General features: G+C 49.2%; 1 long non-coding RNA gene across 1 annotated transcript in view; it reads right to left on the reverse strand.

Moving 5' to 3' along the window:
- Nucleotides 1-4723, reverse strand: part of LOC309635595 — an 828636-nt gene extending 823913 nt beyond the window's left edge. Inside the window, exons 1-2 of the long non-coding RNA XR_014248925.1 lie at nt 4670-4723; nt 4068-4158 (exon numbers count right to left, since the gene is read on the reverse strand). This is a non-coding gene — a long non-coding RNA (uncharacterized lncRNA). The remainder of the gene's footprint in view (nt 1-4067; nt 4159-4669) is intronic.
- Nucleotides 4724-6000: the final 1277 nt, after the last annotated feature.

Here is a 6000-nt window from a genome sequence, read left to right on the forward strand (position 1 = left end):
AGTGTCTTACAGAGGTTTGGAATCTCTTGAAGAAGGAAGATCTTTTAGCCAATACACCTTAACCGTGAGAAGTTGGTTTCAAGAATGAACCTGAAATACTGTATTTTTCTCCTGACGATTCCAAGGAGAGACAGCTCAAGTTTTCTAAATCATAAGAAAAACCAAGGTAAATCTGATATTCTGAGCCAGAGATGAAAAAGCAGTTTTTAGCACCCCCTCCTCATGTCATATGACCGGGATTTAAATCAATCAACTGCCACTGGTTTTTAAATCAAGTGACCCAACTTTAAATCCATCAGCTGCTTCCCTGTAACTCACGTGACTTGGCTTTGAATAGTAAGAAAAGCAGAGGTATAAAAATGATGTTCTGAACAATAAATGGAAAGACAACATTTTAGACAGTTTTTTTCCTTTTCGAATGGACCATTCATTGCCTACAGAATAAAGGATTCCCTTGTGGATTTCTTGAACTGTAAACACTTACATTGTCTCCGTTGGCTTGATTGACTTAGATTTTGGGTTTTTTTGTTGTTGTTGTTGTCGTTAACATCTTTATTGGAGTATAATTGCTTTACCTTGTTGTGTTAGCTTCTGCTGTATAACAAAGTGAATCAACTATTCGTATACATATATCCCCATATCCTCTCCCTCTTGTGTCTCCCTCCCACCTTCCCTATCCCACCCCTCTAGGTGGTCACAAAGCACTGAGCTGATGTCCCTGTGCTATATGCAGCTGCTTCCCAATAGCTATCTATTTCACCTTTGGTAGTGTATATATGTCCACGCCACTCTCTCACTTCATCCCAGCTTACCCTTCCCGCTCCCTGTGTCCTCAGGTCCGTTCTCTACATCTACGTCTTTATTCCTCTGCAGCGACTCCTGCTAGGGACGGATACTTCCTTTTATGCTCAGGGAAATCCCCTAGTTTGAATATGATTTGAGTTTGATCCTGTGAAACCATCAGAACTTCCCACCAGAGATAAATGAGGAGATTCTGGCCTTTATTAGTATGCATGATGAACACGGGTGTCCTGGCTGTACTTGCCAACCCTCCTATTTTACCCACCTATTTTTATCCACCTTCCTCCCTGTGAGTACCTTTGACCAACCCTGAGTTCAGACTCCTGACCTGTTACAGTGACTTTGTCAGCCTTTCTTTAAAAATGGACAGGTAATAAAACGAATTTAACCTAGAAGCAGCAGCTCAGTAAGGGAAATAAAATCATCAGAAGTTATCTAATCACAGCCACAGCCATCCAGGGCTCTGTCTTACCTGCTGGGTCATAAGAATGGGACCTTCCTAAACTTGAAGGGCATCCAATCAAATAAGTAAAGGTCTGCTCACCTCTGGCTCTTGGAGGGATTGCTAGGCACTCTACCCAGTGTATACTAACTGCAAAACACTGTCATGGTTGTGAAACACCTATGTTCCAGGAAAGCTTTTTGGGGTGCATGGGGAAGGCTTCTTTTTGACATCAAGCAAAAAATAAATCACCAAGCTCTTTGAGCACAGGGGTTCTTAAGAGGGCAGTAGAAGGAAGGAATGGGCAGAAAAGACGATCTCCAGTGAAGTGAAGGCCGTTTTTCCAAAAGAGTAGGATTTAGTCTCAGTTTAAGGAGAACACTTTTACATAGCTGGGACAGCGCCAAACTGCAGTTTAGGGAACGAGTGCTTCAAAAGAACAGTGCTTTAAAAGTCCTGGCAAGGCAGCAAGAGGATGAAGAGTTGGTTTTGCATAGTTTTGAACACAGGAGTAAAGAAGCAGAGGCATCTCTGACTAAAAGGCCCTGAGATCCTATGGCATCAATGGGTCAGTTGCAGGGGCAGGGGGTGTGGGGGGCGATATTTCTCTCTCAACGTCTCCCAGGGCAGCCACCCCTCCCGACCCCACACCCCCACTCCCTTCACCCTTCCTCCCTCCACTGTTGGGTCCCCAGGGACAGCACTTTTCAAGCTGGAGCCCTCAGGCACCATCTCTGCTGTCTGGATTCTTCCTGGAGCCTGGCAAGTTCTGGGACAGGAAGGCGGGTCTGCAAGGCCGCTGCGGTGCAGTCGGACCTGGAGGCCTGGAGGGGAACTGGAGCCCTGAAGCCCACCCACGTCCTTGAAGCCGAGGGAGGAACACATCCTCCTAACAGTACTTCTCAGGGGTCAGCGTGCTCCCCACCCAACGGTGATCCATACTCACTTGAGGCAGCAAGGACTGCCTCTAACTGGCCCCCTCGATTCCGCCTTAAGGGTCCTCGCACATGTGTGATAGCGCAGGCCCCGGATCTCTTTAGTCAGCTGAGGCCAGTGCTGCCGGCATCCCTCCAGTCCCATCCCCCAGCCCCTCCCTCTGGGACTGTATCTAATAGAAGAAAGAGCACAGAGGAATTGGCTGAATCAAGGGACCTGGGAGCCTGGGGATGAGTTTGAAGACCGAGAACCTAAGGCGCAATTACATATTATTGGAAACTCTTGTGGAGTGTGTGGGGGGGGGAGGTTAGGAGGCTGAGAGGCTGAGTCGACCTGGTGAGTCCAGCCCCAGGACACCACACAGCCCTGTCCCCCTTTCCCTGCCATCAGACAAGCGGTGCCGCAACTCCAGCCGGGACTCTGCACTTCCCCCTCCCTGATCCTCCAGAAGAGCAGGTGGCCCCCCTCTGAGGGCAGGGCCAAGACAACGGACCAAGTCCCCCTGCACTAAGGCGCTACTGGAATCTCTTCCTGAACAGCAGTGCTGGCTTGGAGCGAACCCGTGCACCGCCAAAGTTGGTCTCGTCCTGCAGCTGAGGGACGCAGGCTTTAAGTCAGCTGCCTTGGCTTTAAATCAATCAGTCCCCCCTTTAAGTCAGGTGACCCGACTTTAAATCACTGTGTGCCCCTCAAGCCTGCCACTTCAAAAGTTGGGAACTTCACTTTGATCCCAGCACCTCACACAGCTGAATGCACACTGTAGTCACCCCCAAGCCTGGCTTACAGGCAGGATATAAGGTAAGGGGATGGGCTGCACACATGGTGAGGAGGGTGCACTTCATGTACCAGAAGGGTCCAGGTACTCTGGGTACAGCAAGCAGTGCACGATACAGCAGCTCCCTGGCAAAGCTGGTGATGCACAGGGGGAGCAGGCACACCCAGGCACGCAGAGGTTTCAGGCCGGGAGCTGGGGCACAGCCAGCCGGCAGGGTGTGAAAGCCGAGGATCTGAGCCTTCTTGAGAAAGGCAGACACAGAGGATGGATGAGAAACAAAGAACAGATGAAACATGGATTTGAAAAGCACACCCTGCTCTTGAAATTGGGGTGGGGTCACCCCAGATTTGAGTCTTCTTACGCCCCAGTACCTAGTGCTTTGGCATTTGCCCAATTACTTATAAAATGTGACTGATAATATCTAAACCATAGAATACTGCATTTGGAGTGGTTTTGCGTGTTTATGTTTCTATAGTGGAATAATCTTTTCTACAAGAAAAATGTACACAATCTGAAATAAATTCAAACCCCTCTTTAAAAAGTACTATATCGGACTTCCCTGGTGGCGCAGTGGTTAAGAATCTGCCTGCCAAGGCAGGGGACATGGGTTCGAGCCCTGGTCAGGGAAGATCCCACATGCCGCGGAGTAGCTAAGCCCATGGGCCACAACTACTGAGCCTGCAGACCACAACTACTGAAGCCCGCGTGCCTAGAACCGGTGCTCCACAACAAGCGCAGCAAGAGAAGCCACCGCAATGAGAAGCCCGCGCACCGCAACAAAGAGTAGCCCCCGCTTGCCGCAACTAGAGAAAGCCTGTGCATAGCAACGAAGACCCAACGCAGCCAAAAACACATTAATTAATTAATTAGTTAACTATTTTAAAAAGGTACTATATCCTTCTGTACAGCTTCTCTGGGAAGAACAGAGAGATGGCGTAGGAGAGTGAGAAAGACCAATATTTAGTGCACATCTCTCATGCAGGTGCTCTGCTGGCTCAGATAGATTTATGCCCACTTTACACAGGAGGAAATAGTCTCAGAGAGGTTTAGTAATTTTCCCAAAGCCAAACAGCTATGGAGTGGCAGAACCAAGATCTGAACCAAGTCTGTTACCTTCAAAGCCTAAGTCCTCATCACAGCAAAACTCAATTAATATTTACATTTATCGAATTACATTGCAACCTGGGGAGTTCTTGGCACAATCCTGAATAAGAGTGAGAAAGAAAGAAATAGCATTGTTCCTACAGTCAACCCAAATTTTTGGAGCAGCTCCTAGATGCCTGGCCCTTTTTGGGGTTCAGCAGTGATGAAGACAGGAAGAGTCCTGCTTTCATGAACCACGTAGTGGGGAGGAGAGACGGGTGCAACTTGGGTGAGGGATTTCACCTTGCTGGACCTCTGTTTTGTCATCTGGAAAATGGGATGGGTGTTCCTCATTTTCTGGGATTGTCCAGCCCTCACATTCTCTGATTCCATAAGAAGCATTTGTTTTCCTGTTTCTTTAAACTTCATTCAGGCCGTGAGCTGTGATGAATGTTGTTAGCTGCTCCCCAAAGCACTCTATTCCCACCCTTTTCCTGTGATCAGGTCTTTCCCGAAACATGACTCACAGTCAGTCAGTCAAGTCACAGAACCTAAGGGGCACCCAGCAGAAAAATTCCAACCCTTGCTTCCCAGGAGCTCTGCGGTCTACCTGCCAGGTAAACTTAACTCACCTGGCACAAGGTGGCCATCCCTGGTTTCACATCAACATGATCTCAGGCACAAACCTCCTTGTTTTTCCATTTTGTCTTTAAGTTACTTGTTGAAACAACTGCACAAATATGACAAAGGTATAAAATCAGGCATCTTCTGCCCCCAGTGTCTACTAATAAATGATTTTCTGCCACTTTAATGATAAAGATAGAACATTTCAACATTCTGCTACCCTTATTATTTGTCATTTTTGTTGATATTTCTATTGACTACATCTTTCAGTATTTTAACAATGGAACATTTATTTAGGTTGTTCCAGACCCAGCCTTTAGTGGTAAAGGTTTTGTTGTTATATTTCTATTATGTTTCCTTTAAAAATCATTATCCTATTTAAATGGATTAAGTCAATTCTATAGGCATTTATCTTATGATATTGATGAAATTGATACATAGAGGGCAGTAGTACAAGTTGATTGGACTTGAGAACCTCTATTAGCACAGTTAAGTATAAATATTGTCTATATGTAAACCAAAGTACAGGCCGAGTGAGATTCTCCGACTTTTTTTCACTGTCTGCCCCTCAAGCCGGTGGGAAATGGAATATTTCTTGCCCTATCAGTAAACAAAGGATGTCACAGTCTTCAGCACTTGCAGCCCTCCAATGTGAGCCGGCGGGCCCTCAGGCACTCAGGATATGCAAATACGGAATGCAGGCCCCAGAGAGCTGAGGTGCATATCAAAGGAAGGATTTCAGTGAGTGAGCCCAGGCAAAGAAAAGCGCTGCATTCCTCACCTTGGGAGAGCTGGTTTTCCTTAGTTAACAATCACCTTTTGATGTTCCCCATTACCTGCGCCAGTCCCCTGCCCTGTCCCCTCCCCCCGGTACTTTAGCTCAGGGAGGAAGGAGCGCAGAGGGACTCGGCTGAATAAGGGGCCTGCGCGCCTCGGGAGGAGTTTTCAGCCGCTTTCCCCGCAGTCGGGAGGAGGGGCGCTGACGCTGCAGCCGGACCCTGCGCCTCCCTTGCCCCGTTTCCCCTCAGGACGCTCAGGCCGACCCCCTCCCCACGCCCACCAGGCCTCGCGAGCCAGGCCGAGGGCAGGGGCGGGAGGAGGGACCGAAGTTCCCGGGGACCAGACGCTGGAGGCCGCTCTTTCTGCACAGCAGCGGCGGGCGGCAGCGAACCCCTGCCCCTCAGAAGCTGGTGTTGTGCTGCCGCCCGGGCACCAGACCAGGCGGAGGGTCGGCGCCCACTTACCCGGCCCGCCGTCCCCGCGACTGTCACGGCTTCGGCCGCCGGGGCACCTCCAGAGCCGGCAGCCTCAGTGAGGTCGCCCTCCCCTCGGGCTCTGG

The sequence above is a fragment of the Balaenoptera borealis genome (genome assembly GCF_965194805.1).
Source record: "Balaenoptera borealis genome assembly, chromosome: 10".
Classification (NCBI taxonomy): domain Eukaryota; kingdom Metazoa; phylum Chordata; class Mammalia; order Artiodactyla; family Balaenopteridae; genus Balaenoptera; species Balaenoptera borealis.